At 51.3% G+C, this 15,393-nt stretch overlaps 1 protein-coding gene across 8 annotated transcripts in view; it reads right to left on the reverse strand.

Moving 5' to 3' along the window:
* Pitpnm2 (phosphatidylinositol transfer protein membrane associated 2) overlaps positions 1–15,393 on the reverse strand; it is a 130,796-nt gene that overhangs the window by 93,955 nt on the left and 21,448 nt on the right. For 7 of the 8 annotated variants that reach the window (XM_029477447.2, XM_029477450.2, XM_021163830.3 and 4 more), the window contains exon 2: positions 3,951–4,054. The gene's annotated coding sequence lies outside the window, so the exon portion shown is untranslated. Of the gene's footprint in view, positions 1–3,950; positions 4,055–13,828; positions 14,433–15,393 lie in introns of those variants that run through there. The other variant, XM_029477449.2, reaches the window with a different exon arrangement.

Raw genomic sequence — 15,393 nt, forward strand, 5'->3', positions numbered from 1 at the left:
AACCTACTCCTTTCTTCTTCTGTCTTCAGATGCACCAGAAGAGAGCATCAGATCTCATTACAGATGGTTGTGAGCCACCATGTGGTTGCTGGGATTTGAACTCAGGACCTTCGGGAGAGCAGTCGGTGCTCTTAACCACTGAGCCATCTCTCCAGCCCCAACCTACTCCCTTCTTATAACCTAAGCCCTTCTTATTCTCTGACCTCTGCCTTCCCTGCTGTCCTTCCCTTTGCTTGCTCTCTCTACCCAGTCAGTTCCACATAGCCTCAGTCCCTCAGGCCCTCCCCAAGCCCACCTCTGACAGAGCCTCACACGTGCTATGTGCACTCTACCAGTAAGCTGTAGTCCCAGGCCTCACTTTCCAGCTTGTTCAACTTCCTGAATAGCTGTGCTATTGGGTTATTATTGGGAGGTCGTAGGCATTTTTAAGAGGTGGGGCCTAGAACACTGGGGACTTGCCTTTAGAGGGGAAGAAAGGACTCCACCCCCTTTCTCTTCTCTTGTCTGTCATTCCTGGCTTTGAGGGAGGAGTTCTGGTTTGCTCCATGGAGCACCACAAAGTGTGGACCAGCATACACCTAAAGGCATCAGTACCAACCAGTCATGGACTGAAGCTTCTAAAATCATCAGCCAACCCAAACCTTCTCTCACCCTAAGTTGATTGTTTCAGGTATCTGTCACAGTAACAGAAAGCTGGCTACCACAGAGCAAGCTTTTACAGGTGACCATGAGCAGCAGAGAGAAAGGAACACCAGGCAGACCGTGCTACCTTGTTGGACATACAGCGCATCTGCATCTGCAGGAAGCAGTGCTTTGCCTAAGCAGACAGGACCCCAAGAGAATGAAAAGGACTGTCCTTGGGGAGTGCATGTCAGGGAGGAGAGGCCTGTGGTCAGAGAAAGCGAGTCCTTGGAGGTTTGTGGCCAAAGTCCGTGTCCAGTAGGTATACTTCTGGATGTGAGTCCAAGTGGCCATCACATCGCAGGAATACAGACAGAACAAGCCAGCAGGCGCAAATGCAGAGCTGGCCCCAGCATGGCTGAGACATCAAATCTCAGCCAGTTCTCCCACCAGCACTGAGGAGAGCAGAGAGCTTAGGACAAGCTCCTGACCCTCGGGAGCCCCAGCCTGGTGCCTTTACTTTGTGCCAGTGTGCCAGTGAGCCTTCCTGCTTTGTCCTCTCCTGTTCTGGGCTGTAGTGTGGCCTAGACCCAAGGGAAGAAACTGGCCAATTTTTTCATGCTGCTCACAAAGAGAGACGAGAAGCTGTGGCCCCAGAGGCTCAGCCACTCAGGTTACAACAGCCTAGGTCCTGGCTTCAGCTCAGGTCCAGAGCAAGGTCTGGAGTCTATACCTGTTACTGCTGTGCTCCGAGGCCCTCCCCAGGCCCTCTTCCTCTGCAGCAGACAGTGACCTTGCTGAGGCCTGTCACGGAGACAATGGCAGGAAGCACCCCACCCAGCCTGAGCCTACACCAGGATGTCGGAAAGAAGCCAAGAAGGCCTGTTCCGGGAGACCCTTCTTGCTGCATTCCAGCCTCAAGGTCACCGAGACTAAGTGTTCTCTACCCGGTCACTCAGAATGAAGCATGTTCAACTTGCACAGGGCAAATGGACTCCCCAGCTGGGACCCTCTTTGGGGCAGACTCTCTGTAACGCAGTCTCTAGTCTAGGAAGATGCAGAAGATACCAGGCTGCTGAGAAACAAGCCAGTTGTTCTGCCCGGCCCTCCAGCCCACCACCCTTCTGGAAGGAAAGCGCTTGGAGTTCCTCTGGAGCAAGAAACTTCTCTAAAAATAAACTGTTTGTTGGGCCTTTTCCTTCCTCGGCCTGGCAGAGGACAGGGTGGGCATTCCTGTTCTCAGTACCGCTGACAAGGTTGCCCTCTACCCAGAGACTTGCTCTCTGCTCAGAGTCCTGTGCCTATCAGTGACTACAAACTCCCAGGACAGCTCAGAGGCTCACTGTGAGCAAACGTGATCGTCCCATTCAGGCCTGCTGTTCTCCAGATCTGGGTTTGCAGGACAGGCTGAGGGGGCAGGAGAGGTACAAAGGCTCACCCATTAAAGGGCCCTCAGCCTGACAGCACACAGACACACAAATGCTTCAGAGCTTATGGTGACACTAATATTATCAGAGGTACAGCAGTATGCTGGGACAGTAAGAAAAGGAAGGGTGGGCTAGTATGGGGTGGGGGCTTACACGGAAGTACTTGAAATGGGCTGGGAAAGGAAGGTAGACAGGAAGTTGGCAAACAGAGTGTGTAGAGGAGACTTCAGGACATGGGTACAGCACAGAATGCACCAGGAGGCAAACTGCTCGCACGGGGGCTCTGTCTGCTCTGTGCACAGCTGCGTCCCTGGCACCTGCAATAGTAAACCCCCTCTCCCCCGCCTTCTGCATTTACAGGCTGGCACAACACGCACAATACACCTAATGTACACCGAGTACTTGATACACGCTTGCAGGGTACGGGAGTGATGAGGGAAAATCACTGAGGACCCCGGGCGAGGTGGGCTGTGAGGCTGTCACCTGTGCAAACTCACGCATGGCAGCTGCTAAACAGGAAAGAGCCCCTTCCTGTGAGAAAGGAAACAGGAAGTAGAGGCCCCAAGCCAAAGCAGGGGCAAGGGTCTCTCTGAGCACCAAGAGATGACATGAACATTTAGGCCCTGTGGGGCAGGGTTCTCTAAGGGACTCTGCCTCACGCTGGAGGCCAACTCTACTAGCACATGGCAAGCATGGGACTCAGCCCTGACCACAGAAGCCATGAGCGGGGGCTGCGTGCTCTGATGTCACTGTTCCCATAGCTCCTCCTGTGCAGAGACACCTTAGAAAGTGAAGGAAAAACAAAACAGAAAAACAAAAACCCGGAACGCACCACACTCTCCTTAGCACTTGGAGGCCTCTTCTTGGCAAGTGAAGAAAATGAGCAATTAGAGAAAAGAACAGCCCCAGGTGCCAGCCTGCCAGCAGAAGCCAGAGGCAGCCCCACAGCCCCACAGCCCCGCAGGCCCGGGCCCTGGGAGTTTCCCAGTGAGGAAGGGGCCCAGAGGGAGGCAACTGGGAGCAAGTCAAGGCTGGACCCAAAGGCCCAGGCATCACATCTGAAAAGCTGGACTGTGTGCGCCGGGTCACAAGTCGGAACAGATGTCAAGCCTGCTTGCTGCTGGCCAGTGATGCGACTGAATCTAACACCTGAGCCTTCAGCTCCCTCAAGTAAGATGGAGGTCCAATGGTCACAAGGAGGCTGGAGCCAGTAAGCCTTCCTCCCCTCATGGCTTTCTTCCCTAGAAGGAGTGTGCAGCATCTGCAATCCCACAGCTCAAGCCTTCTGACGGGGGTTCAGAAAGCAGAGTCCGTGGGAAGTCGGGGAGGAAGGCCAAGTCGGCTCACCACCTGGACGGGCCACCAGCGGCTCTCACGTCAAGCAGGAGGTCAGAGGAGACGCTGTCCATGAAACGAAATGGCCAAGACACAGAGCAGGTTCAGAGGGCCAGAGCCTGAGAAAACACACGGACACCAGTTTCTGGGTGACTGGCGCAGCTTGTGGGCAACAGGGTGAGCAAGCACCCCACCCAGTCTTGGTTCTCCACAGAAGCCAGAAGGTCACTGGGGTCCCAGAGCCCAGGAAGAGGGTACCTTCAATCAGAACTCCTGCTGACTTTGTCCCATGTGTGTCATCTGGAGCAGGGAGCCCAGACAGAACCTTGAGAACAAACAGCAGAGACCCTCCTTGGTATGCTCTGTGTGGGATGGGGGGACAGCGGCTGTTTCCAGAGACAGAATTCCTTCCCAATTAACGACAGTATTTCATTTAATCTCTGGGTCGCTGTTTACCACAGCGATGAGAAAGGTCTTTAGGGGAGAAAGAAACGTCAAAGGCTCAATAGCCCACAGACTTTAAAGGCTGGGCAGGAAGCTGGGCACTGCACAGCACTTGGTCTTTACCTGTAGATCTGAGCAGCTCCCTCGCGACGTCTCCACCACAGGAGGAGGAATGATCAGTGTGTCCACAGAAGGGAGTCAGGGACCAAGACACATGTGCCAGCATCCTGCAGGAAAAAACCCAAAGGTAGAGGAGATGAGCCACCTGAGTTCCTTGTCCCTCTGTGCCAACCAATGGGGAGCTCTGGCGGAGTCAGCCTCGGCCTGAGCCATATCAGACCCAAAGCCTTTGTGGAGCAAAGGGGGCGAAGGGTATGAATGACAGGGAGGGAGGTATCTGTTTTACAAAGCCTGATAGAGACGTTCAGGGAGGGAGCGTCTATCTCAGAACCAGAGATGGGTATGCCTGCCCAGGTAGAAACACTACTCAGGAATGAGACTGACAACCTCACCTAGCTGCCTGCTTATATACAACCAGGACTCTTGGCTCCCAGCCTAACCGTTTCACTCAGGACCCTGTTAGGATTAGAGGACATCAGACCATAGTGTGGGGGTGGGATGGGGACAACTGGAAAACTAGGGAAAGCAGGACGGAGTCAGGAGATGCTTGGCTGGATACTTGGTTGGATGCAGGTGGCCTCCAGCCTTGCACTGAGCCTAAACTCCCTTCACCTAGACACAGAAGGAACAGATGCTGGCTTCTGCCAAGTACCCACAGGCCAGAACTGAGCTCACAAAACAAGATAGGAACGATAGAGGATTAGGTCAGGGGATGGTGGTGCATGCCTTTAAGCCCAGCATTCTGAAGGTAGAGATAGGCTGATCTCTGTGAGTTCGAGGCCAGCCTGGTCTACAGAACAAGTTCCAGGACAGCCAAGGCTACACAGAGAAACCTTGTCTTGAAAAACCAACCAGGGCCAGGTGGTGGTGGCGCACACCTTTAATCCCAGCACTTGGGAGGCAGAGGCAGGAGGATTTCTGAGTTTGAGGCCAGCCTGGTCTACAGAGTGAGTTCCAGGACAGCCAGGGCTATACAGAGAAACCCTGTCTCGAAAAAAACCAAACCAAACCAAAACAAAAAAACTAACCAAACAAACAAATAATCAATAAATAAGGAAGTTAAAGAAATAGGTTTTCACGGAGTCGCAAGTACCAAAGAAGCCGCTGTCCAACCCAGGGCTGCCACAAGAAGTGCAACATGCCCTGGTCCACATTGCAGCTCAACACTAGTCTTTTCCTGCCAAACACATTTAGGAGCCTGTTCCCTGTGCCTGCACCTATGTACTGGAAACAGGCAGCTATCTAGGAACCCTTCCAATGACGTGCCCTGCAGTTCCCCAGCAGGTTACAGACACTGAAACAGTGCAGGAACCAGTGGCCAAGTTCAGGACAGTCTTACTTCAAAGGCTGAGGCCAGGTACCAGGACCAGTAAGACACCAGTTGTGGGTGTGAGGGCAAGCAGTCTTGACAGAGGTAAGTGTAAAACCCAAGGGATGTTTAATGGAGGACCAGGATGACAAAGTGATCAACTGCCAGTGGGCAGCACAGCCAGCAAGAGTCAGAGGAGAGAAAGAGGGAATGGGGACGTGCAGAGAACCAGTGATGCACAGCAGTGGGAGGTGTGGCTGGAGGGAACGGCGCTCTTCACACACCGCCCACACTGCCCCTCCTACACCTTAGGGAACACCATGGTGAGGGAGCGAGCAACTTTTGGGGGCTGGCCTTCAGAAACACAGCCTCCTTGGCAGTTCTGCCTCTGACCCCTGTGCTAGTTCACACATCCTCATACCTTCCTGACCCCTGAGGCAGCAGAACACCCCAGATTCCCCAGAGTCCAGCAAGGGCAGATACTCAGGCTGCCCGGTTCGCTCTACATGAACCTGATGCCACAGCTCAGCAAGCTCCACGGAACTATACCATCCCGACTCTTAGCTTTCACCGCCAACCTTCCCAACAACTACGAGGTCATCATGCAAGGTCCCCACATTCATGGGAAGGGAAATCGGGGGTGTGTGCTGAGCGTTGGTGGTGAGCCCATTTTGTCAGGCAAGTCCCTCTACTCTACCTGACTCTCCATGGGTGAAAAGGACAACGGTGACTCACCCAGCAGAGACTAGGGGAAAGAAGCACTCTGGGAAAAAAAAAAAGCAAAGAGGGGTGCTGCGTGCCCGAACCCACTGGAGATCTGAGATGCATGAAGCACCAGGTTAACCAGCAGGCCTCACAGACAATCACTTGTGGAACAGAACTCAGGGTGTTCAGAGCTGTTAGAATGAAACAAAAATATGTCACTGGACAATCCAAGTTCCCTCCCAAGACCCGGAACATACACAGGGTGAAGTGGAGCACCCCCTTGCTGAAATCTGTTGCATGCCTGTTCCACATATGTGTAGCCAATGACCCCAGGAGCCCCAGTCAATACTCAGATACAGCGTGTGAGCAGCTATTCCTAGGAACAAGAAGAAAACACTTTGCTACCTTCAGTTTTAAAGTTAAACCTCTAGAATGCCCTTCGACGATGCAGAGAACTGCCAGGGAGAGAAGACAGCAATCGGAAACCAAGCCTGCCTGAGAGACTGAAGGTGGCAAAGTCAGAATTGCCTCCCTCAAAAGTTTTCTAAACCCTGGTGCTGTTTCAGTGGAAGGAACTGGTAAGCAAATCTGTTTCTCTATACGGTTTCCATTAATAGAATATCAGTCTCCCCTCAGCCCCACTAAATAAATGTCAAACAAACACTTAAAGAATACCGGGTTGATGGGGTGCCAAGTAGCTCCCTTGCCCAGACGTCCGCGTGCCTCAGGCTGGCCCCGGCTGTAAGCAGCTAAGAGTGGGTAGTGAGACCGAAGCCAGTGCTTCTGTCTCCACCCCTGTTGACATGGAGACTGAGGCAGGTGGCTGCAGAATGGGTAGAGAGGATGGCACACACGGCAGGTGGCTCTAAAGCAAACCTTTCCAGGGCCTTGGAATGTGAAGCAGCGTCACTTAATTTTTCAGAATTTGCATGTACCTTACCATGGCACAAAGCTCACTCACCCTCTGAAAACATCCGGCCATTATCATCCGTGCTTATTAATCTATTCACAAGGTGGCAGGGTCATCATGCTATCTTAAATCTGCAACGCTCAGGTCCCTCTTTAAAGAAACCCAGTACCCATGAGAGTCACTGCTCATTCACTCTACCCCCTCCCAGCCCCTCGGGACCACTAATTTGCCTTCTGTCTGTGCCGATTTGCCTGTTTTAGACAGTTTGCATCAGTGGAGTCATACAGTATGCGGCCCTCTCTAGTCTGGCTTCTTCTTCTAGGGTTGTGTTCTCAGAGACCGTGGCATGTGTCAGTACACCATTGTTTAATGACTTAAAATTTTGGATGTAATTTTTTGCTGTGCCTGTGACTGAGCCCAAACCTTCACCCATGCCAGGCAAGCCCTCTGCCTCTGAGCCTTATTCCCAGCTGACTTCACTCTGTCTTATAGCTGAATGACGTTCTGCTGAATGGAGAGCACGCGCTCCGCTTCTCTGTGCATCTGCCGTTTGACATCTGGACGGCACTGGAGATTAGGGAACTGCTGCTGTGAACACTCGTGGGCAAATTTTTATACGGACATGTTTCTGATCTTTCTTAATCTTTAAAGAAAATATAAAATTTGCTCATTTGTTGCTGCACTGGACACTACACCTAGGGCCTCACACACGATATAGGCAGATGCTCACCATAGACTATGTCCCCAGGCCAATGTCGGTAACTTAATTTACACCAAGGAAGGAATACACCTCCATTTTGAAAGCTATCAAAACTCAACAGATAAATTGGACACTGGATGAGGTGAGCTCTTCTCTTGTCCCTGCAGAATCTCCTTCCTCCACCTTGCTTCACTGTGATGACAGTGCCTGGGGAGAACTAGGCGAGCAAATCAGACCAGGGATAGTAAGTACACTACACAGGGCAAAGTATGAGTCCCACATGAGTCCTCTACTCGGGGATGCACTTAGCTTAGGCCAAGCTCTTGGAGAGGCTGTAGACAGATGGGACTCTCTGGGACTTGGTTTTCTTATCTGAGAGAATAGCCACTAGTACAGACTTGGAGCATCTTCAAGAATAAGTCTGTGAGAACAACCACTTAGCACCTTGCTGGGCACATACTGTTGCTACCTTCACTCCCTCATATACACACGGACACACACACCAGACCCTGATGTGAGGGCCCGACACACAGCCACTTCCGAGCAGGGGGGCTGAGCATTCCACCCGGTTCCCTAATTGTATGCCCATTTCCACACATACCATCCCAGTTGAACACCTACCCCTAACCCTCTTGGGCCAGGGTCTCAGTATGTAACCTTGGCTAGCTTGGAACTCATTATGTAGACAAAGCTAGCCACTAATTCACAGAGATCATCCTGCTTCTACCTCCTGAGTGCTGGGATGAAAGGCGGGCAGCACCATGCCACAGTTCTCCTTTGGGGGCTGAGTCTATGTTCTCCATGGGGCTAGTTCCTGGCCTGACACGGTGGTGTCACCTCTACCCCTACCTGAGACCAGGAAGTGCCTGCCTCTGGAACCCCATGTCTGGGCAGGCTGGCTGAGCATCTCACAGTCAAGTGAGTCTTCTGTACCCACTCTCCCACCATGCTGCTCTTCCCCAGGCCCAGTGTGCTGCAGGCAGTGGGGACTCTCAAGACCTTCAGAGTGGAGAGCCCTCAAGTGCGGGCAGAAACACGAGTGGGGTCGAAGGAAAGCCATGAGGAACTCTTCTGCTCTCAACTGGTAGATGGTGAATGCAGAGCTGAACCGTGATCCTGGGAGCCGGGAGAGCAGAGCCAGGGAAAAGGGACCCAGCAATGTTTCCTTGAGAGTGTAAAAGTTCATGGGGGAAAAAACCCAGTACACACACACACACGTACACACACAGGAACACATAGCAAAAAAAGAGAAATTCTTAGCCTGCAGCAGTTGGTAGCATTATGTAAAATCCCAAGCCCACAAAAATATCATTTGGATGATAAAAAGTTAAATTTAGCTAAGTACAGAGTGACTAATACTATGAGGGAGAGGCAGCACCCCCAGCTGCCTGGAGCTGATTCAGCTGGCTTTTAGAAACTTCTGACAAGTAACCAGGGCCTGGTGGAGCACAGAATAACAGATTATGTAATGAGAGGCACAGCCTGCAGGAACACAGAACAGTGCCAGTGAGAGACTGTGGCGGTCTCCAGGGGAAGCACTGGGCCCGGTCTGAGATGAGCCGCCAGGACCCTCTCTCAGAGAGCCTGCTCAAGAAATCTGTGTGCTTCAGGGACATCCGTCAGCCAGCAGTGCCAGCTCTTGAACATGTCTACAAAGACCTTCCCCAGAGTGATCATGGCGGACTACTACTTGGATGGCCTTCAAGAAGCCAGGACCTTGTGGTGTCCCTCTTCTTTTGAATGGCCGTTTGACCTGTTGTAACCAACGGGGTTGGCAGGAAGCATCGCTGGGCCAGGTTTGAACCTCCACCTTGAGAAGCCTAACGAAAAACTGAAGGCAGGTGTGCAAACAGGTGTGTGTCCACCTAAATTCATGGTGGCATTCTGTCCCATTGCTAGAAGCTGTTCGAGGACAGAGGTCCAGATGAGTAAAATCAACACAGAGCACATGCGTTGTAAAAAGGATTCCTTTTAAAACAGGAATTCAGATACATCCTGAAAATATTCTGCCAAGTGAATTAAGCTGGTCACAGGAGGATAAATAGCATCCATTACATGAGGTAGCGTGTAATTCAGTCAGACTGGTCGAGACAGACAGGAGAATTGGGAGAGGGGGTGTCGCAAGGCTGGAAGGAAGGAAATCGGGGGTCAGGGAGACAGATGTGCTACCTGAGTTTTAGTTTCCCATGAGACTGTTCCCTGGAGGAATGGGTGCCCAGCAATAAGACTATACTTTACTACCACTGGGGCGCACACTTTAGAACAGCCCAGGGCTCAGTTGCATGTTTTATATACATTATCACAATAGGAAAAATAAGAAAGAAGGAGGGAGCAGAAGAGGCAGCTGTGGCCTGGATGCGGCTGACTTTGTGCTCTGGGGGTAGCAACAGCCACTAGGGAAAGCAGTTCCCTGAAGGTCACTGAGCTGGGAGAAGCCTGCCCTAGACATGGGAAGCGGAGGCATGCAGGAGTCCCTGCTGGTGCTGCCAGGCGTTAGCACTGGTCACTCTGCCACTTGCAAGTGGGGCTTCCCGCTCAAGTCAAGCTGTTACAGCTGACACTAAAGAACAGAGGTGTTGCAGTTGACAACCCTGCCCAGATTGCCACCTCAGGAGCAAACACGAAAGGCTAGCACATGAGAAATTTGGGCCACAGTTAGGTAGCAACAGACAACCGGCATGGTGTAGTTGAGGGGTGCAGAAAACTCTGTTCCCAACAGGAGACTAGGGCGGACCTTTTGTCCCGACCAGAACACATGAGTCACTGAGGGGAGTCCGTGCCTTAGTGAGGCTTGGGAAGAGACTGACTTTCCATGCTTGCTCGGCATCCCAGTGGGCTGGGTGCTGAGGTCCAACAGCTGCACTGAAGCTCAGAGCTCTCCAGTGACCGAGTGGAGCAGCCGGGCCATCCGCTCAGCAGCTCCAGTGCTTTGTCGTCATGTGTTGCACTGTCCAGAGCGGGGACTTGAACATGGTTGAAGTGTGACCCTGGTGGGACTTCCTGTGTACAGTGGGTGATCCTTAGTGTGGGGCTGAGACTCTGTGTCGGTCAGCTCTGTCTGTGCCTCCGTTCCCTCATGTGAGCATGAATGTGACCCCACTCACTCCCACCCCTGTCAGGGCTACAATTCTAACAGAAGGAAGTGTGGATGCATGATCCAGAGCCCAAGCCGACGCCTGGTGAGACCTTTCATGGGAAAGGACCACGGGTTCCTGATTCACTTCACGGAAACCAGATCCAACTCGAACTGGAGTGACGAGGAAGCTAGGCATGGAGACAAATGCCTGGAATGCTGCTAGCATGTGAGAGGCTGAAGTAAGAGGATGGTGAATTTGAGGCCAGTCTATGCTACACAGTGAGCTGTCGCTCTCTCTCCTTCTCCCTCCCTCTTCATGAGACTAGGAAGTTGACTGTTGATATCTAACTGGACACTTGGTAATCATATTAAAAGCACATAGTAGGACCTTTGTTCATGATCTTCACTATTCCCTGGTTCCAAAACACTTACAGCCCTATGTTCACTCCATGAGACGACAGCCAACAAGGGAAGGAACATGTGCACCAAGATCCCTAGCTGAGGGTAATCTGCACACTTAGCTGTGTGCTTCTTGGTAAACCAAACAAACAGGAAAACAAGCTGGCCCACAGAGTTCGGGCACACCGGAAAGCTGTGGCTCAGGAGAAGCAAGCCTTGTGTTGATGAAGAGCTGAGGAGAATATGGTGCCTCTCGGAGATAGGTGCCTCCTCAGTATCTGGGAAGGAATAGCCAGAGACGACGCTTGCCTGAGGCCTTCCAGGTGACAGGGGTGGCTTTGCGGCCCTGCCTGTGACCTGCCTGGCGGCTGTCAGGAGCTCCTCATAGTTATTCTTCATCCTCGCTAGTGTCAACACGGCAGCATTGTGGTAATGATGGGAAATATTTACATACCACACCACTGATGGGTTGTTTGGACCATCTGGCTACTGGATGTGTTAAGTATTTGTCAAACACATGGCCCTTCCACGAACACTGTGCTGGAAGCTGGACCACAGAGACTGAAATGGCAGCCCATCACTCTCTCTACCATGGAGAACAAGAGAGGCCATCTCCCATTTATTTATGTCTCCGTGGCTTATGCCCATGGACAGCCTCAGTCACCTGCAGCTTGGGAGCGGGGTCCCCAGGAAGGTGGCTTGCACCCCCTGATGCAAGTAAGCTCAGTGATCATGACAGTCAAGTCCCAGCTGAGGGCCTCTTCAGTCAAGTGCTCCAAATGAGGTTTCGTGTGGCCGGCAAGCAGAGTGACTGCAGGGGCTGGCTGGGATATTCTCAGAGCAAATCAGTTCAGTTGTCTATGCTGACAACCGTTTCTGTCACTTTCCAACATGGCTCGGGCTCACAGCTGCAGCCAGTGGAGGATGGGAGCACTAGCCTTGCCCAGTGGGAATTTCTTTGCTCTGTCCGTGTCCCTGCCAAGTTCTAACTCCGTTCTGGACCCCATAGAGAGTTTTTTTTTTTCTGGGTTGACGTCTTCTTCTTTTTAAGTTTAGGGTGTTGGGTGGGTTGTTTTATTATTATTTTCTTAATTTTAGTAAAAGGCAAAAAAGTTCTTTTCAGAGCCTGTTCTAAAGTAGCAATTTTCTTAATGAGAAGCACACGCTTGCCACCCACATGAGGAGGCTGTGTCGGTGCTCATCACAGTGCCCCGTGAAGGTGGCAAGTCATGTCACCTCCCGACAGCTGGTGACTCAGGGGAGCTACTGTCCGTGCAGCACATGGCCAGCTGGGGCTTACTTCAGGCACTGGCTTGGGCTTTCCTGGGGACGCCCGGCCATGCTTCTTCACATATGAGCCCAAAGCAAAACCTGTCCCACCTACACTATCAAGTGATCCTCCATGAAGCTAGATGTGTGATAGCCTGCCTGCAGTCCCAGCACTTGGGAGGCAGAGAAGATAGAGGTCAAGGTCAGCCAGGGCTGCACAGTGAGCTAGTGTCTCAAACAGAACAAAATTAAAAACTGCTATCTGAAGGAGAGAGAGAGAGAATGAATAACTTCTCCAGGGCTGATTCTGCCCTTCAGGGGCAGCTGGAAAACAGTGGGCAGAGTCTTCAGTTCATTTTGGAAAGAGTCATTTCAGCACATCCAGAAGTAATAACAGTCTTAATAGACTATCATAAAATAAGCCCCAGGCACGGTGGTTCACGCCTGTATTCTCAGCACTCCAGAGGCGGAGGCAAGAAGATCTCATGTTTAAGGCCGGTCTAAGAGAGAGTTCCAGGCCAACCTGGAAAAGAGCAACACCCTGTCTCTAAAATAAACAAACATGCCAGGTAGTGCTGGTGCACACCTTTGATCCCAGGCAGAGGCAGGCAGATCACCGAGTTTGAGGCCAGCCTGGTCTACATAGTGAGTTCCAGGACAGCCTGGGGTACATGAGAAAAACAAACTCTGTCTCAGGTTAAAAAGAAAGAAACAAATAAGCACTCTGTTGTGAGACCAGAAAATAAATGTGCTGTGGTCTGACAGCTCTGACTCCCTGGGCTGTATGGGTTTGGAGGATACCAACTCACAGTTTTAGCTAAAGTGGCCATATTGTTCTAAGTACTTCTTGGGTACTGGGATGAGCCAACTAAAGTCAGGGGCCTCTCTGTATTGAAACACCCCATGGAAAGTCACTGGTCCCAATGAGTGGGGTCCACAAACCTCCCCTACAGGCAGAGTCAGAGGTACCCCTTGGCCAGAGGAGTCCTATCCACATCAGAGACAATTCCTGTCCATCCTAAATGAGTACTCAGCCGGCCATGGCACAGCACTGAGGCTTAGTGGCAGTGTCCGCTGACAAGTACAGTGTGGGTAAGAGCTTTCACTGACAAAACACCTTCAGCGTGGTGGGCAGCTGCGAGGAGCCGATATATCTCCAAGACACTTCTCTTTGCAGCGTGGAAGCCTGAGCCCAGCAGAGGGGAGTACCCATGAGCACCTGCTCCAAGCCACGGTGGGGGCGTGGCTCTAAATAGACACCTGCTCTGCCCATTTGCATCTAGAAGAACCGGGCAAATGCTCTTTTTATACCTTTTATCTGAGCTGTGGAGAAAACATGAGAACCAGGAAGAGGATTGTGCCCAAGTCACTAGGAGCTTCACTTGTGTCAGGCTCCAAAAGGTTCAGCAGCAGGTTGGAGCCACACTTGCAAACAGTAGAACTGGGCAGGCCAGGCCTCCCTATTAGGGCACAGGACCCAGGCTACAGAGGCTCAGCTGGCCCAACTACTCACTTTTTGGGGTGCTTTCTTCGACTCTGGTATACAGGCTTCTCTACATCTCCAAACCTGACCGTAGGGAGTAAATGAGCTCCAAGGTTGGCCAAGCTCTCACCAGTTAAGGTGGGCTAAGAACCACCATGCTGGCCAAGCTGAGAGCTCTGTGCCTTCTCTTTAGCCGGGGCTTCTCTATTGCTTCCTATCCCTTTGGGCAGAAGAGGAAGGCACTAGTGAGCTGTGGCTTTTGTGTGAGGTTACAGAGATGGGACATGTACTGTGCTGGCCTTGTCCAAGTGTACAGTTCAGTGGCACTAAGGTCATCTATCACGTTGTGCAACCACTGTGGCCACCACCCTCTGTCTTTGGAGTCCTCATCCTCCAAACTGAACTCTGTCCTCATTAAACATGAACTGACCATCCACTCCAGCCCCAGCTCCTGGTGACTCTTGTGAACTTTGGTAGCACTTTACAATGTCCTCATTTGGAAAATTAGCTTTAATGTTACAGGTCTGTGCAACTCAAGCACGCGGAAGGCCCTCGTAGGTACATATGGGCTCCCCTACACATGTACTCCTGAAAGAAAATTTTATCAGGCTAGAACACTGGGGACACAGAAAGCTCCAGTTGTTCCTTGGATGCCCTGTGATGGACAAACAGACAGAGGAGAGGCAAGGCCCAGGAAGCCCCTTCCCTGCCTCTAATGAGGAAGGAAGCTCACAGGCTAGTCTGCAGACAAGACTCCTGAACATAAAGGCTCCCTCTATTGTGTACACATGCATCTAATGCGCAGGGCAGCTTTTGCCTGCTGACGGCAGCCTGCCTTCTGAGAGGACAAGCCCCTCATCCAGGACTTGTCTCAGATTTTCATTTTACTTAAAACCCTCTTTCCTCGCCTGGGGTTTTGAGGTCAGAAACCAAGTCCTCCTATTCACACGCCATATGTCGCAATGCAAGCTGACACTACTTTTGTGGGAACAATTCAGCCACAAGTGGAAAGAAAATACCACACTGATTTGGACATACAGCCTCTGGAACTGTGTTCCCCAGGTGACAGGGTGCCTGCATGAGAACTGTGTAAGCCAGAACCCGGATGCAGTACCCTTGCTTCATAAAGCACCACCCTGAACTCCATGAATACTTGCCCCAGAAGGGCCCATCTGAGAAACCTGGCAATGCTACACACAGCAACAGGAACTCCCTCATTAATGTACACTTCGGTAAGCTCAAAATGCAGTGTGTAAGAACAGGCAGCTGTTTCTGTCCTTTAAACAACGCATATTGATATATGCAGAGACTGTCTTGGAATGTACATATATATACACACATTCACACATAAACATATATACATAGACACACATACAACATGCAAACACAGTCAAACATACAAACACAGATATACATACATAAATATGCATACACACATACAATAATCACTCACAAATGCAAACACATCCATAAACACATATAAATATGCATACATACATATAATGAGAACACACACCTATCCATGAACACACACAAACACACACAAAGAGCTGTTGTCATTGTCTCTGGAGAGGAAAACTAAGTCACTGAAGACA

This window comes from Mus caroli, unplaced genomic scaffold (assembly GCF_978045245.1).
Source record: "Mus caroli unplaced genomic scaffold, Mus_caroli_1 scaffold_4, whole genome shotgun sequence".
NCBI classification, from domain to species: Eukaryota; Metazoa; Chordata; class Mammalia; order Rodentia; family Muridae; genus Mus; species Mus caroli.